Raw genomic sequence first — 21,079 nt, forward strand, 5'->3', positions numbered from 1 at the left:
CCATGACTGAGCGCCCCGCACTCAGAGGCATCACGAAGGTGTTGAAATCCCCCTCGGGTTTCCACATAGCGCAAGGCTTTTGTAATTTCTCCAAGCAGACCCAGGAAAGCGCAAAAAGGCAAGAAGAGGCCGATACCTCTTGTTTTCTCCTCTTCAAAGTGAGGAGGGGGAAGGAAATAGCTTCTTGGACGGAATCTGCATCCATGGGCGAGTCCAGAGAGGATGTCCGTTTTGGGACATCAGAGCACGGCCACGCGCCGTCGCCGTGACGGTTGTGTTAAAACACGCGAATCAAAAACCGGCAACTGCCGCAAGGTACTAGAAGTTTCCCTCAAGATAAAGCATCCTATCTTCCTTCTTTTTCTTTTGAAGGATTGCTTGCGTCGGAGTTCGACCTGGAGTCGGATGCGTTCTGCCGAGCCTCGAGGCTCTTCTTCGCACCGGGTGAAAAGCCCTCTTCTTGCTCCGATCGTCATTCCAGCGAAAGGCCAATGAAGGGCGGCAAAGCGTGAAGCGAGCGACGCCACAAGGAAAAAAAAAAAAAGAACAGCTACAGCAGCGAACGACGCGGCTGACTGCCCGAGTCCTTTTCCTGGGGGCGCGTCCGAAATCTTGAAGCGGCGGTGACAGCTCTTTCCTAGCTGCGTGCGCCGTTTTGGAGAGCGACGAATGAGGACTCAAAGCCGATCTGTCCTCCGTCGCCCACCTCCTCGAATCGGCTTCGATTTCGCCTCACTTTCTCTCTTCTCGGCCCGCCATGCGCGATAATCTTTGAAACGTTCCACACTCCTCACCCTTTGGCGCCTGTGGCATCGCCTTGCCCTGTCGGTCGATTCGTCTGAGAACCTTCTGCGCTGCCTCTTAGCGAGAACAGCCGCAGGCGCCTTCTATTCCGGCTTGGTGGCTCCCAGTGTTTTTGAGACCCTTCTTATTCTGTTCTTATAGTTCCCTCGATTACGGTGTAACTGCGAGCGCGGTGTCGCTTTCGAGCTGCACCGCTTGCAGTTAGGGTAAGGAGCGTAGTAGGGAAGAACTTGGGAGACCCGGGAAGACTCGTCACTGGCCCAAGTGTTCATCCACCTTCCCTGGCAGACGAAACGGGGCCATTCTGTACCTGCTACCGTGTCGGCCGGTTTCGGGCTGCACGCGATGTGCAAAGGCGACGAGCTGGCCGCAGACGAGCCAGTGTGTGTGCTCTGCTCTCTCCCCTTGCGCAGCTTCGTTCGCCTTTGTGCTCGGCGCAGGAATGCGTGCGAGTGAGGAGTGCATCCACCGCCCGCCTTTAATGGACTTTGCTGGTAAAACGAAGCACCCCCCCCCCCCCCCGCCCTGGAGGACGATACGAACGAGGGATGAGTTGGCAAAGGAAAGCAGAGGACTCCTTCGCTTCCGGCGCTTACACAAGCTGTTCCTGAGTAAACAGGCCTCGCGCTGGCGTTCTAGTGATGCGCGCAAGAAGGAATACAGTTTGAGCTATTTTTTTTTTTCAAAATGACGTCATTATTCTAGAATTCCAAGCTTTCCTCACTTGCGTTTTCTTTTTTGTATACCACTAGTTTTACATTTATCACTTCCTTTTATCTTCGGCTATGATGCGCGATATTTAACATGCGCGCTCACGAGAAGAAAATGCGCTCGGGAAGTGAGGGTCATTAAGAGGTCGTGTGGTACATCGCCATGTCGGCGAGTCCAGCCGTAATTTCGCGCACTACAGTGCCTTGTTCCAGGCAGAATACACCGCAGAAATTACTGCCATAGGAGAAGTGGCCAGCTTGCATGCGCTTGCAGTGTGAGTTTGGCGTACAGCGGCACGCATTCCTTCTGCCCGGATATATATTTGACTCCACAAAAAGAGCGAAGCAATACAGCTGCAACCAAAGCTTACCTGAGCACGGCAGTGTGATGTAATGACACAAGCTCCCGACGTGCAGGAAATTGCAAGAAAAAGAAAAATGCCTGTACACAACCGCTGCCAAGATAAACTCCTAAAATCCCAAAAGTCAAGCAAATTGTACAATGGCGCAATAAAATATTCCACTTGCAAATTTTTTTTTTTGTGGTTCTACATGTTCACCCACACTCCGCGATACTTTTCCTCTTCGGCAAAGACAGGACCTCGAGACACCCAGTCTAATTATACGCCATCACCAGCGGTGTTGCTCTTCGAAGCTTTATTAACCACCAGATACCCTTGTCTGTTGTGTGTAGAGAACAGGATTGCTCGTGCCAAAAGCGCGGACCGTTGGTCCACTTAGATGTCACGGAAGGCCATTTTAGTGCACGAACGGGTTCCATAATGATGTAAGCTGTCAGGATACCACGCGCAACGAAAAAAGAATGGTAGGGTTTCAGCGTAGTTAAACCGAATAGACGTGCGAAATCATGTGTTTAGACAGGATGGCTTATGGCTTTGATTTGCTGGGTCGTCGATGGCACGTCTAGCGATATCAGTTCGATAGTAGTATTAGTTGTTGAGGACGACGATGCGCAATGCACAGCGCGCGAGAGTGTTGCAGTTTAACACAAGGAACAATAGGCTGCTTCGATAGCACAGTGCCCTCGTGCAGTGGCCAGCGAAGCTGATCTGTTCGCGCCGTCGCGGGCTCGAATCCCAGTTGTGGCAATATTTATTTTTTTTAATGGTTTGGCCAAGGTCTACCTCAAGGTAAAACTCCACACAAATTCGGTGAGCCGGTTTTACCTTATGAACTGGCGCTTTCGCACTAAACGAAAATGGGGGGGAGGGGGGTTGACCGCTAAGCGGAAGCAGCAAATAATACAAGGGGCACGGCAAAACCCACATAAGCGTCAGGCAGCAAAGCGCTCACTTGAAAAATGAGCCTGCGAGGAGGAATGCGCAGGACGGAGATGGGCAGAAAATGGTATCGGATGACACCCACGAGTGTGTGCATCGCTGAAATGCGCTCCAACGCGCGCGGTTCTCGGGAATGCCTCGTCACGCGTGCGTGCATTCGCGCTGGGTTCCATTGTGTGCCTTCGCGGCGGAGCAGACTCGCGGAATGCGCGCACTGGTGGAAGAAGCCTTGTTGTCCTCTCCACGCATCGCTGTGCAAGACCAAGGTCAAACGCGGCTTTCTTTCTGCATTTTTGTTTATATATTCAATTTCGCCTTTACCGCTAGATCCGGTATGCACGCATGACCAAGTGGCCGCATCTCGCACCGCTGTGTAGCAGCACTGACCGGCTTCGCGGTAGGTCCCCGCGTACAGGGAACTGCTTTCACTTTCATTCCAAGGTAGTTAACACAGCGGCTTCCCGGCGCTTACACGCCAGCGCGGGGGTGCTTTTCGTAATCATCAACCACGGAGAGTAGAACTGAGCATTCAGAACCCTCAGTAAGCCAGCTCTATTCCAGCTCAGTGACTGGTGATGTTGTTTTTTCTTCCCTTTCGGTGGCCACTCGCAAAACGACAAGAAAAAATTAAGCTTCAGCTGGATACTGATTGGATAGCAAGATATTTATTTCGTCAGAAGGCAAAATGGAGGTGACCAGCGATAGGTGGCTATAAGCTAAATAGGTGGCTATAAGCTAATAGGTGGCTATAAGCTAAAAAAGCTAAAAGTCCACGGCCGGCAGCGACCTGAGTAGCCCATTCAATGGCCCGGGTTTGAACGCCCAGGTCTGAGCTGACCAACAAGGCCTCCCATTGCTCGAGAGTGGGAACTTGCATTACAGATTCCTGTGGCGGCTCCTCTTGACAGTTCCACAATATGCGATCGTAAGTGGTTATTTCGCCACGTAGTGTACATTCCGGGTTGTAAACAGCGGGACAAAATTTTGATAGCAAGTAAGGAGTCATTAAGGATCGCATCTGTTGTCGCCTCAAGGTGGTTTCCTGCTCCTTATCTAAGGTCTCGTCTGGACGGGGGAACATCCTATTTTCTAGTCTAAAATGGTTTGTAATGTCGTGATATGATGCTAGGCTGTCCTTTGAGAAACTCTCAGTAACTACCGCGTCCTCTGCTGGGCTGACGAATACTCGAGCTTGGATGTGTGCCGCTTCGTAACCAGGAGTGAGCCGGGACCCATATCAACTCAATAATTCTGTCTGAGTTTATTGCTTGACTCAATATGTTCATTGGCGCCTGAGAAATTCTGCCCCTCACATAACTGCGTATGGCGATTTTAGATTTGCTTAGTATAGTATTAGCGCTGGTGTTAATGACGACAACGGCGATAGCCGCCTCTTCTGCCGTGTTTCTGAGGATCTCGTTTTAGTAGTGCCAGAGGCTATCAGTCTCCCTTGCGTGCCCACCGGCGCTAGTGCGAACGCTTCATTCTGTGAGTATTCTGCGGCATCTACATATACCGCTTGTTCATTTAGCTTTAAGTACATTCTGTGTAGAGCTTACCACTGTTGAAAGAAGAAAAGCGAAGGAAGGAAGGAAGGAAGGAAGGAAGGAAGGAAGGAAGAGAGGAAGAAAGGAAGGAAGGAAGGAAGGAAGGAAGGAAGGAAGGAAGGAAGGAAGGAAGGAAGGAAGGAAGGAAGGAAGAAAGGGAGGAAGGAAGGGAGCAAGGAAGGAAGGAAGGAAGGAAGGAAGGAAGGAAGGAAGGAAGAAAGGGAGGAAGGAAGGAAGGAAGGAAGGAAGGAAGGAAGGAAGGAAGGAAGGAAGGAAGGAAGGAAGGAAGGAAGGAAGGAAGGAAGGAAGGAAGGAAGGTCTCAGACGTTGATGGCACATACCCACTACGGGGGTGTGGCCAAGACACAGGCGGTTAATTACTGGATACAGGAAAGTTTTGACGGGAAAAGGAGTGGTGATAGTATGTAGTCTGGTAGATTGGAAGAGGGAGGGACAGGGGTCCTGTTAACTTGGAGATCGAGGACGGGACAATGGCTTAATGTGCATAATAGTATAAAATGCCTGTAATGTTTCAATGTCGTACTGACTGAGAGCGGCGGGAAAAAGAAATTAGAATGGGAGTCGCTGCGTTTCTTGAAGAAAATTTTGCACAGCAGAGCGCACACTCCTGTTGCTTCGTCCAAGCAAAGAAGCGCCAATGGAAAGAACAACCGCGGAAGATACAGCGAAAATCCCGGAGTTTTCTTCATCTTCTTCGGCGAAAAACAATAGAGGCGCTATGCTACAGTGATGGTATACATGCTGGTAACAGTGGACATCACAAAGCGCATAAAAGTAATCAAAAAGATTTGCGGTGCGCCTTGTATGCGCTTGCGCAGAAATTGGCCGGAAGTAAATAAATGTGACAGCATAAGGCATTCATTGAAACGCAACTGTGCGTCTAAAATCTACTTGAACCTTCGAAGCTGCGCTGTCTGGAAGAATAAGCTTCCCGCAGTCGTGGCTTCTACGGCTATACATACGCCGCCGGGCGCTCCTTAGTACGCGCTGCACGGAACTACCGAGACCGGCCATAAAGACAGGTCGCCGAGCTGTCGACGCCTGGGCCGCAGTCCATCGGCTTGATTCTCTCTCTGTGGACACGCGAGTGCAAGAAAAAAGAAACTAAAAGGGCACCTGTTCCTTCCCCCCTGCCGTGTGTTACGGACGACGACAGCCGGCCATCGTGAGACAAGAAGAGCAGGCAAGGTGTGCAGGAAGGAAAAGAAGAAGCACCTATGAAATAACGAGGCCGGCTCTGCATTAGCGCGCTCCCCTGTCGAAGCCAATTTGTCAGCCCGACCGGCATCGTTAGGAAGGGTTGCAGTAGCCAGGGCGAGGAGGAGGAGGAGGAGGAGGAGGAGGAGCAACGGGGTGAGGGAAGTTGCCCCGTTGCTAACGGCCTCAGGTCGCAGGTCGCGCCAGACGGGGGACGAGACGTGCCAGTTCGCGTCGCCGCAGTGCAGACCTACCACAGGAAAGGTCCACAACGCTTGCACTCGGTTCCTTCTACAAGCGACGACGAGGTGTGCTTAATGAGAGACAACTGAATGTAGTCTCCCTCAGTCATAGATTCTATTTATTTATTTATTTATTTATTTATTTATTTATTTCGCGGACGTCCAGCAGGCGCCTTTAAGCCTTTTCTAGCCGAGCACAATGACACCTGCGCACCGACTCTGCTACTTCGGAGACTCAGTGGCTACGGCGACCTGCTACTGAGCACAAGGTCCTGAGTTGGACTTCCGACCGCAGTGCTATAGTAGCACACTCTAGACCAAATGCTAATCTACGTATACTCCGGTCTACTGAGATTTCAGTGCCCACTAATGAGCCACAGATGTTTGAAACTGGTCGGAATAACTCAGCTCCGGCGAGATTCATAGCTTGGGTACGACGTCCAAAAATAAAATGTAACCTGTAGAAAAATTATACGGAATGTTGTGCATTCAGGCAATATGCAGTCTTTTTGGGTGGTTTGGTAAGGGCACTCATGCTGTCATCGTTTTTTTTTTTTTTTACATGAAATTGGGCCGACGCTTCCGAATATATTTCCACAGCACACGCATAAAATGAATGCTTGAGAAAAGCAACTTCAGGGCAAGCAAATTTGAATTCAGGCGGCGCGCCTAAAATACGTGCTCTGGAAAAAAAAAAACCCTCTCGTCGCGTAATATGACTCCGGCGCTCTTGAAATATTATTTCAGCATATGACGTGCAAATCGGGCACCGAAGAGGAAGGCTACAAGCCGTAACTCTCCAGCACATCTGAAGCCGCGTACCCGAGAAAAAAAACTAAAACAGCCGATGCGCGCGCCACAAGTACCCTCCAAACGCCGTCGAAGTTCAAGCGCTTCAGTGCTCGTGATCCGAGTTTAAAGCCACATCAAAGTTGCCCACGCAAAGTGGAGCGCACATACTCTCGGCATAACAAGCTCGAAGCGACGTATGGCAACCCAGCGTCCTTACAGCGCATACACAGTCGCCTTCACTGCTCGCAGAGCAGCGGGGCCTCGCGCGAGCGCTTATATTGAGACGGAGTGCTCGCACCGGCGGCGGGCCGACTAAAAAGCGGGACTCAGCAAGGCGCATAAACGGCGGGGCGATCGAGGATGGCGACGTGACGAGCACGCAGATCATCCCGTCTCTTTCTTCTCCCGTCATGCACTGTGGCATGCATGCCTTTCGGGTTCGCACGCACTTGAGCTTGCAGTCCCCCCACTATGCCTTCTCCTTCGCCTCCCTGCAGGCGCGCTGTCTGCGGCAGTCGTGATGCTCCGCGACCAGCATCCGTCGCCGGGCTGCCCCAGCCACTTCTGGGAAGGCGAAGCGGTGCGTCGGTGAAAGAGCAATTACGGCCGTCGGGCAGGGCACCTGGCGGCGAGCGTAGCGGGCACACGCGGTCAGCGTCCTTGATCGCCGATTGTTGTGCGCGTAAGCGGCGTTCAAGGTAGACCGCGGATGCGCCGCCGCCGCCGCCGCTGAGTCGGCAGACCTCGAAGAGGCCGGAGGTGGCAGCACTGCTTTTGAAGGTGTAGTAGTAGTTCGATATGACGCGTGCATAGCTGGAGCCTTCGAGACGCAATATGGGCGGCAGATCGGTCATGGAGCACGAACCGGCGGGCGCTTATGGCGGAGATTCTTCAAACTGAGCGATGTCCGCGCAAGATAAAGTACAAAAGGCTGAATACTAATCTTTGCTAGAGGATGCCCGGACCAGCAGCGTGTACAGTTACTCTTCCCCCCCCCCCCCCTTCAACTCGAGGTATTTCGATCTCATTTTATCTCTTTCCTTTGAACACCATGGCCCTCGTAATCTGACTTAAAAAAAAAAGATAGCAAAGGGAAATGTCGTCTATTTCTGCCGATCGAACTAAAAGGAAACACACCGATATCGTAAAAATGGCGTTGATCACATAAAGCACAGTCACGTTTTCTTCCAAAAGCGCTCGTTGAAGAATACTCCCTAGTGGAGCTTCAAAACGAAACAGCCCAAAGAGTAGCGGTAGCAACGGTCATTCTTCATGAAGAGAGCAATAGAATTCAAAAACCTGGCCGGGAGGGGTCACGCGTATGTCCGTAGCGAACACGGTATCGCGGGCGCCTCTCTGGAAGTGGTGCGAAGTGCTGTTTATAGGACCGAGTAGTACGGAGTTGAGGTCCGTTTCTTTCTTCGTTACTATGAAAACGATTCTTGGGGCAAATATATACCCCAGATTACGCTTTATATATGCTGAGTACGAATGACTGTGATAGGCCTTCGTGAAAAAGTTCTGAAAATTTATAAATAGAGAGGGGCCTTCGACTCTCAAACCGCACTTTATAATGCCTGCAGCCACGTCCATCAAGCAACGTATGAATTCACTTGAATAAGAGTTGAACAACAACGATGCCATAAACAACAACAATTAAGGATTTTTAGAAGGTTCATCGAGATACCCGGAAACATTGACTCGTTTCTCGCAGGTAAGGCAAATTCTGTAATAGCAAACTTTTGGGGGAACGAAGCTGCACCCCGTAGGAAATCACTACTACCACGCTATAGCTAAGGCTTCTTCATGTGAGTGCTATACGGACACCCAAAAAATAGACGCAGGAAAAAGCAAACGCAAACCTAAAAATGACCGAATCGGTATCAACCGCTGTCCTCGGATGACACGCTGAATAACACGACAGCTCAGTGGCCCGACCGCAAGTGTTTCGGCAGCGCGAAAACGCACGCCGCTTGCAGCGACCCCCCGCTGGGGTACGAAACACGGAAGCCTGTCGATCGCGCACACCTGGCCGCGTACCCAGTGTGGCTGCCGAGCGGACCCGCCAGCAGGCACTCCGGTCCAGCACGCGAGTACTACTCACGCGTCGCCCTCCGTCGACCCTTCCCTCCCTCCCTCTTCTCTCTCTCTCTCTTCCTCTCTTTCACACACTCTCTTCGGGCTCTATTTCCTGCCCGCTACGTTGCGCAACCGCTCCGGGCCTTCTTCCGCGAAGCGCGGCCGTCCAAAATGCGCGTCTCACGAACGCCGCCCACTCGCGGGCCATCTTAGTGCCACGGGCGAGTGCTGCGTCTTCTTTGCGACGCCAAGCGCGTTTTCGCGGGACATGCACCGGCACTGGCATTAGCGGGCACGAAATCACAGCCGCGGAATGCGAACGGTAGGGCGCGGCCCTGGCCCTTCGCATGGGAACCCGAATTTGTGTGAGAACTTCCGGGAATCACCGCCGTCGACAGGCGTATAGTACGTCGTCGAGCTTCAATTGTGCGCGAAGTGAAAGCCTCTCCCAACTACTTCCAGCGTCTCCTCGCTAGAAAAAAATCGAAGTATGCCTGGTCCGATCCGCAACCTATAGGTTGTTCCCCTCATGTCAACGTCCCGCTCAGTTTTCTGCCCGCGCGCTAGAAACCAATGCTACACAGCCCCTGTCAAAAAGTGCAGCTCGGAACCGCCAGGTTTCTCGGGCAAATTGTGTCGCTTCATCGCCCCATTTCTAGTCCGCCCAAACCGGGAAGCTGTGGCTGAGCGCATGCAGGCATCGAATTTGATGCTGCATTAGAGACGTTACCTATATTTCCGAGTGCTCTGTCTGTTTACCTTGCTATTCCTCGATAGCCAAGTGGGTGTTATATTCCCCATGCCTCGGCCGTTCCAAGCATGTAAGATTCTGCAGCTAGGTTAACTCGCGGTGCTTGTTACAAACTGAAACGCAATGCATTGTTCAAAACTGTTCAGGCCACACTGTTAGCTTTTCCACTGTGTAGTGGGGATATTATGGCACGCATGACTACACCCAACGCCTTTGTAGTGTGAGTAAGACCCTTTGACACACATTTCATGACCTTTGGTCTTAAGGGACACCGTAAGGGCTACACTATACATGGCGCAAAAGCAAACCATATGAAAACCCGAACGTTTGTACCAAGGCTCTACGTGCCATTACTTTCTTCTTCGATGCCAGCAGAAGCCTTATCATGGTAACTGAAAGCTTCCCAGGTACATACTCTTTTTTTTTCAGGCATGCGAAGGGATGCCGTGGGCATGACTGCTGTTTTACAAAATAAAAAAGAACACAAAAAGGAAGCAAAAGATTTTGCTGGCTGCGTTATCTGCTATCATTATTACTATAGTCGGATTCAAGTAAAGAAGAAAGCGGCTTTTCCCCGTAAAAGGACCCCCTTCCAGCCAGTAGTGTCGGCCGATTCTCATGACCCTGCTAGCGTTACAATGCAGGGAGTGGCAGAATAAAGGGGACAGTCTCCTCCCTGCACTGTTAATGGGGGTAGTCACCTCCCTGCATTGCCACGTTACTGATGCTACCAGGCTCATGAGAATCAGCCGAAGACATTGACTGGAGTCTTTTGACCAGTAAAAGTCGCTTTTTTCATGACTTTTGCACGACTATAGACACACGTGAGCTGCTGCCAGCGGAAAGTGTCGTGTTGTGTTTTATGACACGTAGGCAACTAAGACCATCATGTGCCAAGCACATGGTAGGCCAGAGGAAAATAAGGGGACAGGGATGGGGAAAGAAAGAGGAGGAAGTATACGCGAGAAAGAACAGGAGATGGCAGAATAATATAAGAACTGCGCACTGTAGGATCACGCCCACCGCGATGCCGCACAAAGCGTAAGAAAACGTCAAGAAACTGCATTTCGTTAGTTTGTCGCTCTCACCAGGATCCCTTCACCGAGAGTGCCACATGAATGCTACACAGGCAAAGGAATGTCCTGCAATTAAACTTCCTTAACGGAGCAAGCGCTGCAACAACAGCGATAATCGAGATCCCAATGGGCTTAGGGGAAAGGAAGACACGTTCACGCGTGATTACGCTCGAAGGTGTAAGACGAACACGGCGTTCCTTATTCTCGGAAGAGTACAATACTTGAGAAAGCGCTTATTTATATGTACGACCGAGCGTTAACGGAGAGCGAAGATAAGTCACGACTTTCTTCTTTGGTTCCTGTTTTCTTTATTGTTTGTTCCCTACTTCTCCCCGGCACACTTAGTGGATACACGCTCCAGACGCCCTCAGAAACTGCCTCCGCACAGACTGGTAGCTGAGACTGAACTTCCTGCTCGTTTGTCGGCGGAGGGAAAGGTATGCAAGTACGATCGATGCATCGGTCACGGAACATTATTCAGGTAATATCCGCCAGCATTTTACAAACCCGTTCCTGTATCTCTGCTGGCCAGCGTTTTGGTGTTATCTCTAGGAGGTCCACCCAACAACCTGTTCAATCATCTTTCGCTCTAATAAAGTTTACAATCACGCAATCGACCGATCAGCCTTTCGAACGCTGTGCAAGAGCCGCTACTATTTCCTATATGCATTACTTAATGATGATAGGTCGTGTTGTCGAGCATAAGAAAAAAACAAGACAAGACAGACAACACGCGTATGCACGCCACCTTCCCACAAAATACATTTGTAATCGGGTCTAGAAGCCCCACATCTTCTGAGATACAGGGTGCTTCACCGAATACATTACAAAAGTTTTAAAAATAGGCTTTTTCAGTTAGAAGAGTGCTTTGTTAAGCTACTTCGACGAGTTACGTGCACCGTTGCAAGGTTGCTTTGCGTGCAAGGTTACGTGCAAGGTTGCTTTGCCTGCAAGCTTCTTGAAAGCGCATGTATTTTGGCCCGACGTAACCAAAATTTGTTGGCCCACAACGCCGAAAGTAACTACGTTTCCGAAATTCTATATGGATACTACTGATATAGATATTACTTACTGTTGGCTACAGGCCTCTCAGTAATCAAGGAGCCTAACAGTAATGGTTAAAAAGTTAATTATTAGCTATTAATTAATTGTCCTGCTAGTTAGAACGTCTTAGCTGTATTCTGATGATTTGCACCGCTGACAATGCTATGCCGAAAATACCTCTCTTCTAACTCTAAAAGTCTATCTTTAAAAATCTAAAATCATAGGTGAAACACCCTGTATAAAAAGGGCAGCGTGAGAGAGAGACCAGGAAAAGACACCCCAGCATGATTGTTCTAAAGTGTGAAGGCATGACCAGGACTTAAAATACGTAAAACCGAAGTTATGAAGATGACTAAACCAGGCTCTCAAACATAACGGCACCGCTTAACGAAAAGAGAGGCGACGATAGAAGCAATACTTCTGTTGTGGAAACCCTCGTGTCACCCCGAATAAAATCTTTCTTCTGGAAAGCGCACTATAAGACGAGCGTTCCTTGCTGATATCGTATACCCTTTAAGACTACGCGGAGCTCGGCATTCATATCTTATTACAGAAGAAAAAAGGGATATTGTTCAAAAAGAAATGCGCTCTAAGGCCGGCATCTGGGCAAATCTGTACCTTCAAAAAAAAAATCGCTCTGATTACGTTTTCATGCGGTGGTTCAACGTAAATCACACCGGGAGCTGCTTCCAGATCGAGCCTACGAACCGGACCCGCACTGCGTACAACGGGACAAAACGGGACAAAAAGTAAGAATAGCTACAGCTGTTAATCTTAGTTGTAGCTGTGCTGTGGCTAATCCGTGCCGACGTTAGGCGAATCCCATAGGCGGCGCTACAAGGACGGCGCTTATCAGCGTATCAGCACCCGGAAGAGACGCGCTGTAGGCCGTCGGCTTCGTTACATGTCTCGGCGGCATTATCTCTGATTTATACCTGTCTGCCACGCTGATATACGCCGCTAACGCACTTACGTCAGTGTGAAGAACAAATGCGCGAGGATTCCGGAGTGCGCTTTGCGGCAGAGGCCAGTGCACACGGAGCAAGGCGAAACGGATTGTCAAGGCTTATCTCTCCAGAGGAGGATGAAAGTGGAGGAAAGACGACCAGGGCCTTACTTTTCTTCTCGGAAAGCTATAGGCGCTCGGTAGAAACGTCAGGGAAAAAGCAACAAATTCTTGTTTTTCTGCACGCATTTCATATAACACTGTTTGCTCAAATAAGTCACTGTGGTCCTAAACAAGATCTACTACGTCTGAAAGAAAAAACTACGCATCAAAGTGCCATATAATGTTTTTGCTTCACGTCACTTCATCTGGCAATCAAGGTTAGAACACTGCTAGATGCAGCCATGATAAAGTTTACAGCATGAATAAAGCTAGCGCAGAAGGGCTGAAACCTTGCCTGTATAGTCGGGAAAAAAACACGATTAACCTTATCTCCTGTTTGGAACGAAATTTTCTTCCTTTCCGTGGAAGCGTAGGTATACCCATTACTCGTTAAGGACGATAAAGGTTCTTGGAAGTGGGCCACTTAAAAGGATCGCGTAATTTTCCGTGCGCTCTACTTCGTCTTGTACATTTGTAGTTCGCACTCGGTGCTGTTAAAACACCGAAAAAAAAAAACAAGGGATGCCTTCTGCATATTTTATTAAAATATTGAAGATGCAGATCATGTATGCCACAATGTCTGGATGGAACCGACCTGCACTTGTGGTTGTTAGCTGCACCTTCGTGATTTAGGCAAAAACATCGGGCTAAGCGCAATTGAAAAAACGTGGACTATGCGAGCAAACCTAACAGGCTCGACTCCACCAATATCGGCGACTGCAACCGTCGCCTCCTGCGGCGTACACGTATAACAACGACCAACGAATTTTTATACCTCGAGGTTACGAAGTGAATAACACCCCCCCCCCCCCTCCCCCAAGCGGAGGAGGACGTATTCCAGAAAGTATAACTGAAGCACCTGAGCCTCGTCGCTCAAACACACTAGACATTGCAATACTATATCAGTGACAAAAAGGCACTGCGTTCCGTTCGGTGTCAGCCGAGGCGCTTACTTTTTTTTTTTATAAGCTGCAAGACCATTCACGGTTATTTCTTCTTTACAGCATGCAAGTCGCACAGCGATGAAAAAAAGAGCAAATTGCGGTGACCAGTACCAGTTATATGCTGTCTAGTTTGTTTCAGTTAGTCTGCTTACGAGATGCGAGCACTTCATATATCGACAATATATCATCGAGGTGCTGACGTCCAACTACCCTCGTACGACACCCTGGGCTAACCAGGTCCAGTCTTGTCGTTGAAGCTGCGGAAATGAAAGGTGGAAGGGAAGTCGAAATTTCCGATAAATCGCGGAATAAGAATAAAAGGCTAGCGATAAAGAAAAGCAATGGCGCTGGCTTAAACGGTGCCCCAAGAAACCCTGCTAAGTATAGTGCCCTGCCGCGGCGCTCTCCACCAGCTGCAGATGTCGGGTCGCATTAACGGCCCTTCGGCGACCATTAAGACGTCGTTAGTACCTGCAGAAACACGCGTTCCTGACAGCTCCTGAATTGACGGCGCGACCAGCATACGTACAGCAGCCGTTTCTTTTTAATCGGTTTCCGAGATAAAAACAAAGGAGAGTACAAGACAGAAACGGCGGAAGAATCGGAAAAAAAAATGTGAGTTCAGTACTGGAAGGAGCGTTTGGAAAAGGAAGCAAATTAATACGAACGAATTTGCCGATTACCGCGGCACAAAACTACCGCGTGTGGAACGATTCTGCGCAGTGCGGTAGGTGCTTCGAACTGGTCTATGCGCTACTAACTCAACTTTTCCTTTCCCTCACTGATGCCGTAGTGCGAAAAAGAGAACGCGAGTGTTCAGCCTGCAAGGAGAACTTCGTCTTTTAATTTTGCATTCGTTTCGACAGGTTAACAGCAGAGCGCAGCATCGTTAGTTCGGTGATTTCAGTGATTTCTAGCCCACTAACGCGTGTGCGTTAATTTCTTTTATAGCTTTAAGCCAGAAATAGCAAAGAGAGAGAAAGAGAGGGGAAGAACGGGAAGCGACAGATGGCAAAAAGAAAAAAAAACTTAGAGGTTGATTGTGTGGAAAGAACCGACTACTCCGTGATTCTTTATGTGAAAAAAAATAAACGTTTCGCAAATTACTGCTTGCACATTGAGCAAGTATGGAACAGCCCACCGTTCTACGTAAGTGCTTTTAATTTACGTCAACGTCTCAGGCAGGCCACTCTGTTTTAAGCCCTTATAAAGATAAGAAATAGCATTTACCAAAACACAGCCTTAGGGATCACTGTAGCTGCACTGGCATACATATTACCAGGCCGTATTCGAACGCAGATACGCCTCTACATATTTCCTCCAGTAAGCGGGAGCTTGAGGATTCGATCCCTATTAGTTCCGGGTAGCCACGGGCTTTCCCATGCATTCCCACTGCCCAAGTGCTCGGCTTCACTAAGGGATGGAATGATCTCTGGGTGAAATTTAACTTCTCAGAGAATCAGACGCAATTGATGAAATGCTCGGGAAAGCTAGGGGTTTGACCTTTTGTTCCCCTTCCCACGTATGCGGTAGCGTACTGGGCGTCGACTAGTTAACCTCCATGAATTTCCGTTCATCTGTTTCTCCCTATCTCTCTTGACCCTAACCCATGCAGACCAAACACGTTTAGCCCGGGTGCCGCGGCCGGGTTCGAACTCGGCCGTAGTGGTCGCGTTTCGATGGAGGCGAAATCTGAATGTCGTCCGTGTGCTGTGCGATGTCAGGGCACGTTAATATTTTTTGAAAAAGACATAGCGCATGAAGACAGGACAGAGCAGAGACAACAGCACGACTAGTTCTCGTCCTGTGTTGTCTCTGCTCTGTCCTGTCTTCATGCGCTATGTCTTTTTCAAAAGTGATGCACCAACAAGCCCAAAGTTCTACCTTATTAAGACGTTAATATTAATATTAATTAATTATTTTGCAGCCCTCCACTACGGCACCTTTTCTCCTTTTCTTCTTTCACTCACACCTTCCTCCTTTCACAGCGCGGTTGAGGTGCCCGCCGAGCAGGGAGACAGTTACTGCGCCTTTTCCTTTCCTCAAACACAACTTTTTTTTTTTTAAGATAGCGCTCTTAGGTCAGGCTTGCCTTGCGCCAATATAAATCAAATAATTGCAAATATCATGATTCCTCGAGTGCGCAAATTATCTTCGGTGAATTCAGTCGATGAATTCAGACTTTGCAAGCTGTCTTTTCGTAGAACCCCGAATCACATTGTTGCTCTGTTCATGTGTTGTGCGTTGATTCACTCCTGACCACGTACGCCACGTCGCAAGGCAGCCGCTGGTTGGCACAAGGCCACAGGAGGCTGGCTTTTCCCACGAAGTGGCTTGGCAGCCGCGGGCCACAAATTCTTTAACCTCGACATCTTCTCGTTTACCCCTTATTTGCTGGACATCAATCTTGCTCGGTAGTACCGTGCTAGCAGCTTTGAAGCTCAGTAAAATACAGAACTGCTGATAAATACGACAGTGTTAGCATTGTGTCAAGCAAACCGCAAATAGCGCCACAGGTAGTTGCCGTAATCTTCGATTGCATGTGAGTAGTTACATCCCTGTCCACTTTCCCGCCTGAAAAAAGTAGCTCAAGTAGCTTCGCTAGGTTCACAGCGTGAAAGAACGACACGAGGTGGCAACGAGATGGAAGAAAAAAAAAAACAAGTAAATGAAAGAGATTGGTTTGAATAGGTTTGTTTTGGTATATGGGGGTTTAACTTCTTAAAGCGACTCAGGCAATGAGAGACGCCGTAGTGAAGGGCTCCGGAAATTTCGACCACCTGAGGTTCTTTAACGTGCACTGACATCGCACAGTACAGAGGCCTCCATCGAAATTCGACCGTCGCTGCTGGGATCGAACCCGTGTCTTTCGGGTCAGTAGCCGGGCGCCATAACCACTGAGCCACCGCGGAGGCGCCACAATGAAAGAGAATCAACGAAGTTTACAGCTAGCACGAACACTGCAGATCAACCTGACTGACAGTGTTCGCTTGGCTCCCGTTTCCCTGGAAACATCGGCGACCTCCTATGTCTTCGTAAGTTTTGTTCACGTCGTCTCACTAGCAATCTTTCCTACGTCGTTTGTCCGATGTGCAAGTACTAACAATTAGTCCATTTAACGTTAGTCCGATGCGCAAGGATTAACGCCTACGAAAGGTGTTAATGAAGCAGTGTGTCACTGCTTTATCTTCTCGTTCACAAGCGGCGTGTACAGTGCAGTCACGGAGCGACAGAATAGGACGGGTTAAACCGCAGCAGCGACCAATTAGCGACGAGAGTGACGAGCTTCACCCGAGCGTTCGTGGAGGCCAATGTCCCAACGTCGTCGTCGCGAGTTCGCACAGAAAACAGACACGGCAACCCGAAGCGAAGCTCCGCCACTGTGACATCAGTGTCGAAGCTGGAAGCCCTCGCAAAGATGACAGTGGCCAGGGGTCGCCTGTCTCCCCAAGCGGCACCGGCGAGAAAGTTTTTCTTTTTTTTTCCACGAAACTCGGCGTCTAGAGAGCCTGCCGATGATTCGGACGTCCGGCCCGAGCCTTCGGAGAAACTGACAGCGCGGCCTGGATCTTCGCACCAGCGCCGTCCCCAATCCAGGGCGACTGACGAGCCTGACACGCATCTCTGCATCGTCAGCTTTGTTTCGTTTTTATCCGTTCAGTGCCGCCTAGCTTCTGGTGATTGAGCGCCCGCTCGCTAGGCGTCACTCTGGAAGTTCTCGCAGTGCGAAGTGAAAGAATACGGCAAACAAAAAGAAATTTATAAACAGAAACGGATTGCAAGAGACTTCCCCGCGTTCGAAGAGTCCGCCTAAATGCACCGACGGGCTCTGCACCCTCTCCGATCGAGCAATGCGTTGCGCTGATTCGCTCATTCCGTAGAGTACTTGCAACCCAATACATCAAAATGATGTGCCACTACTTACTAAAAGTGCTACCACAAAACATTGTAGCAGGCCTAAGTCGTCAATTAGCTTAGAATACGTCACTGACCTGCGTTCCTGATGTTCGTAGATTTTTTCGGCACCTCGCGTATGAAGCGACGCTCAAATCAATATACAAGATATTGACTGCATCAGGAGCCACCGAGCGTCAAGCTCGCAACGCGACAGCTGGGAGTTGTCGCCTCCAAAAGGATTTCCTTGGGCACATTATTCTTTGGAATGTCAGCCAATGTTCGCCGATTCGCTAACGAATTCAGAGCTAACTCGCTGCACCCGAGCTCTGAGTGGTAAACACTAGGAGCGCGGCCACCACAGCCTAACTTTAATCTTCGTTTATAGAGGTTAACGTTAAAACAATAAATAAAAAACCAAAAAACCCAAAAAAGGAAACACACATTGGTACGCAACCGGAATTGAAGTGCACTTAGTTTGCTATGATTCAGGTAATTTCGCTGCCAGCAACGCAGGCCGAAAGGTGGCGTGGCCGGTGTGCAGCAGGCGCTGCGTAACGCAGACTAGAACAGTGGGCCCTTCATGCTGCGAGCATTTCGAAGATGACATCAAATCTTTCACAACGACAGGTGACAGCGGGCACTGGAAGCGAGAGCGCTTGAAAGCTGGACGGGAAATCCCACAGCTGCGCAATCGCCAAGTCCGGCAAGCCAAACCAGAGGCTATCTTACCGCAAACAGTCAAGGTACTGCTGTACAGGAAAGACGGCTTGCGATTATGCAGTGCATCTTCGCTAGTTGTCGTTTCTATCCATGATGCGTGTCAAGAGAAGGCAAGCGTAGCAAGGGGCAGCAGAAAGTTAGGTGGGCGGATGAGATAAAGTGTGCGGGGATACGGTGGCCGCAACTGTCAAAGGACAGGGTTAATTGCAGAGACATGGGCGAGGCCTTTGCCCTGCAGTGGGCGTAGTCAGACTGATGATGATGATGAGTATCAGAAAGCGAAGAAGACAAAGGAGGAAAATAGAGAACGTTTCATGAGCTCCAAGCCTAAAAAACACTCTGCGGACTTCGTTCGGTGCGTAAAATTCGTTACAAAAGGAAACTGAACGCTAAAACGGAGACAAAACTCAACCACTTAACCGCTTCACTGTGCAGGCTAAAAATTAATGATGGTTTAGATTTAGATTTTCCCAGTTCATGAGTAGCCGTGGCGACAGCTATGGGCCTCACAATTCCGAAGAGCACGCTAAACACAGAAAACATTCGTTTTTTTTTTTTTTTGTCACGGCTGTTCCGGTGTTCCGAAAAGCCTCGCGGTCAAATCTACTGCACGCAGCCCGAATAAACGACGGACGCACCAAGTCCCTGGGTTCCGGCGTCGCCGAACAGCACCAGCAGTGACATTCCACTTTCTCCTTGCGCAATTCCATTCGCGGGATCGCCGAACTCGTCGGCGAGAGAGAGGGAGTGCGGGGAGAGGAGGAAAACGCGGACGGCCCGATCGGCGCGATGATAGCGGCACGCGAGAATGATGAATCGGACAGTCCCGGCTGCCGAGCGTGTACTCGCTTCGGGGCCGGTCGCGTAGCTGTCCGTGCGTGTGTGACCGGGGCTAGGGGGGGGGGGGGGGGCACAGCGGGGGCATGCGCCGCGCCGATTTAAAGCAGATGAAGCGGGGTACTAAATGTTGATTTAGCGCAGCATACGGGCGCACGATCGTATCGAAGGGCCGACCATGAGGGATGGGCTGTTGCAAAAAGTGGTGGTTCTAATTTGCCGAGGCGGGCCTTCATTTGGCGCCGGCTAGCGCCGACTCCTTCAAGAAAGAAGGCCGCTACGATGCAGGATCGCGGGTGGAGGGTGATTTGGAGCCTGTTCTCCGGAGACACTACTTGGTCGGAACCAGCTACCGGCTGATACTGAATGAAGTATGTCTAATTTCGTAGTGGATGGAAGTCTTAAGTTGATAAAACAAATGAAAAAGAAGCTACACTTGAAACCGACAACGCTCGCTTGGCAGGTGTCACGCATACGCACGATTATGCCTTGTTTGCTGTGGCACTGCCACGATCGCGCACCCGGAATTTCTTTGATTTCTTTGCTGCCTTTATTGCGTGCTCAAAAATTACGGCAAAGCATTCTTACAGAGGCCTATCACGGTTATCTCAGGCACTGTTACTCGCATACGAGGAATTTGACTTCCCATGCAGTAAAGTAAACGAGTATCTCTTAATAAGAAATAATCATTTGCTGACCTACGTATCTTAATAGAAGGTAGGCATGTCAATGTTATATCTTCAACAGATGAAGTAGGCGTTTCACCGTGTACTTTATATGTGCCTGCAGGTTCCCAGTTTTCGTGCGCAGATTAACTCCTTCCCCTAGAAAATAAAACAAGATACAACCGAAGCTTGCCACGCCGATGACAATCGAATTAGCGAAGGTGATGCGGGAATGCGACAGAAAGTTAGGCATAAAATAGACACTCCAATATTTCAAGAGAGTCCAATTTTGTGGATTACCGTAGTAAACTGGACTGGAGATAGTGTTTTGAACAAACTTTTGGAAGGAGAAGCTCAGCTGGCATATCAGTGAGTATGCCGGCTTCGGCTCTTCTCGCCACACGGTATGTATGTCCCAAGCACAAGAAGTGTTCAGGTGTTCCGATAATTCTCACGAGAACATCGTTGCCTGCAATTTATTGTCAGCAGGCACACAGGGGCTTATAGCCGCTCACAGACCACGCATAAGATTCGTGGTTGCGCAGTGTTGTGCAATGAATAGCTAACACAAAGCTTCTAAACCAAACCACCAACAAAGCTCTTGCCATTGCTCGCAAAGTCATGTTCTCAGGGGCATTGGCCTCTAAGGGCGACTGCGCCACGTCTTGTGAGGGTACTAGGGCAGGAACTCATGTTTCTGTTGTTCCTTTCTTCAACTGGAAAAAAGAAAAAAAAAACGGTTTGCGCGTTAATGTGCGAACGAGGTTCTGGGGGCAAGAGAAGGTCGACTTCAAAGGTAGTTAGTTGTACTGTTGCCTTCTACAGACCTATATTTGCTCGAATAGAATATAATTCACAGACTGGCATACATGCAAAACAATATTTTAATTTCACTATAATTTCCGCAGAGGTAACGGTGGTGTGAGAAAGGTGTTCGATGGGTGGACATATGAAAGGTACCATTAAAGGATGAAGTGCGCATTCTTCTGTTTGGGAGAGCTTCCTCAGAACCACACTTTGGAAAAATTATTTTCCACGGGCTTCGGCAGCCATCCAAAGCGTGATGGCTGTTTCCGACTGCACAAAGCCCTCAGAGCAGCCCGTAGCGAGCGAAAACAACTGCGCGCTTCCGCCGCGCGCACCTGACGCGAATAGCAGCGCGTGGCGCGGGGGTCGTTTGTAAAAGCCGCCAGCAGGCCACGCGGCGGTACGCCGGCGACAGCTGTCCGCGATGCTGCGCGCGGCGTCGATAAAAAAGAATTCGCGGCGCGCGTCGGCCAGTCTCGTGGGCCCGTCAGCTGCGGCATGCGGAAGATGGGGTCGTGGTGCGCATCGCAGCAGAGG

General features: G+C 49.7%; 1 protein-coding gene across 2 annotated transcripts in view; it reads right to left on the reverse strand.

The window, feature by feature from the left end:
- LOC144099202 (protein eva-1-like) overlaps positions 1-21,079 on the reverse strand; it is a 233,309-nt gene that overhangs the window by 211,683 nt on the left and 547 nt on the right. The window lies entirely within an intron of this gene.

This window comes from Amblyomma americanum, chromosome 7 (genome assembly GCF_052857255.1).
Source record: "Amblyomma americanum isolate KBUSLIRL-KWMA chromosome 7, ASM5285725v1, whole genome shotgun sequence".
Taxonomy (NCBI): Eukaryota; Metazoa; Arthropoda; class Arachnida; order Ixodida; family Ixodidae; genus Amblyomma; species Amblyomma americanum.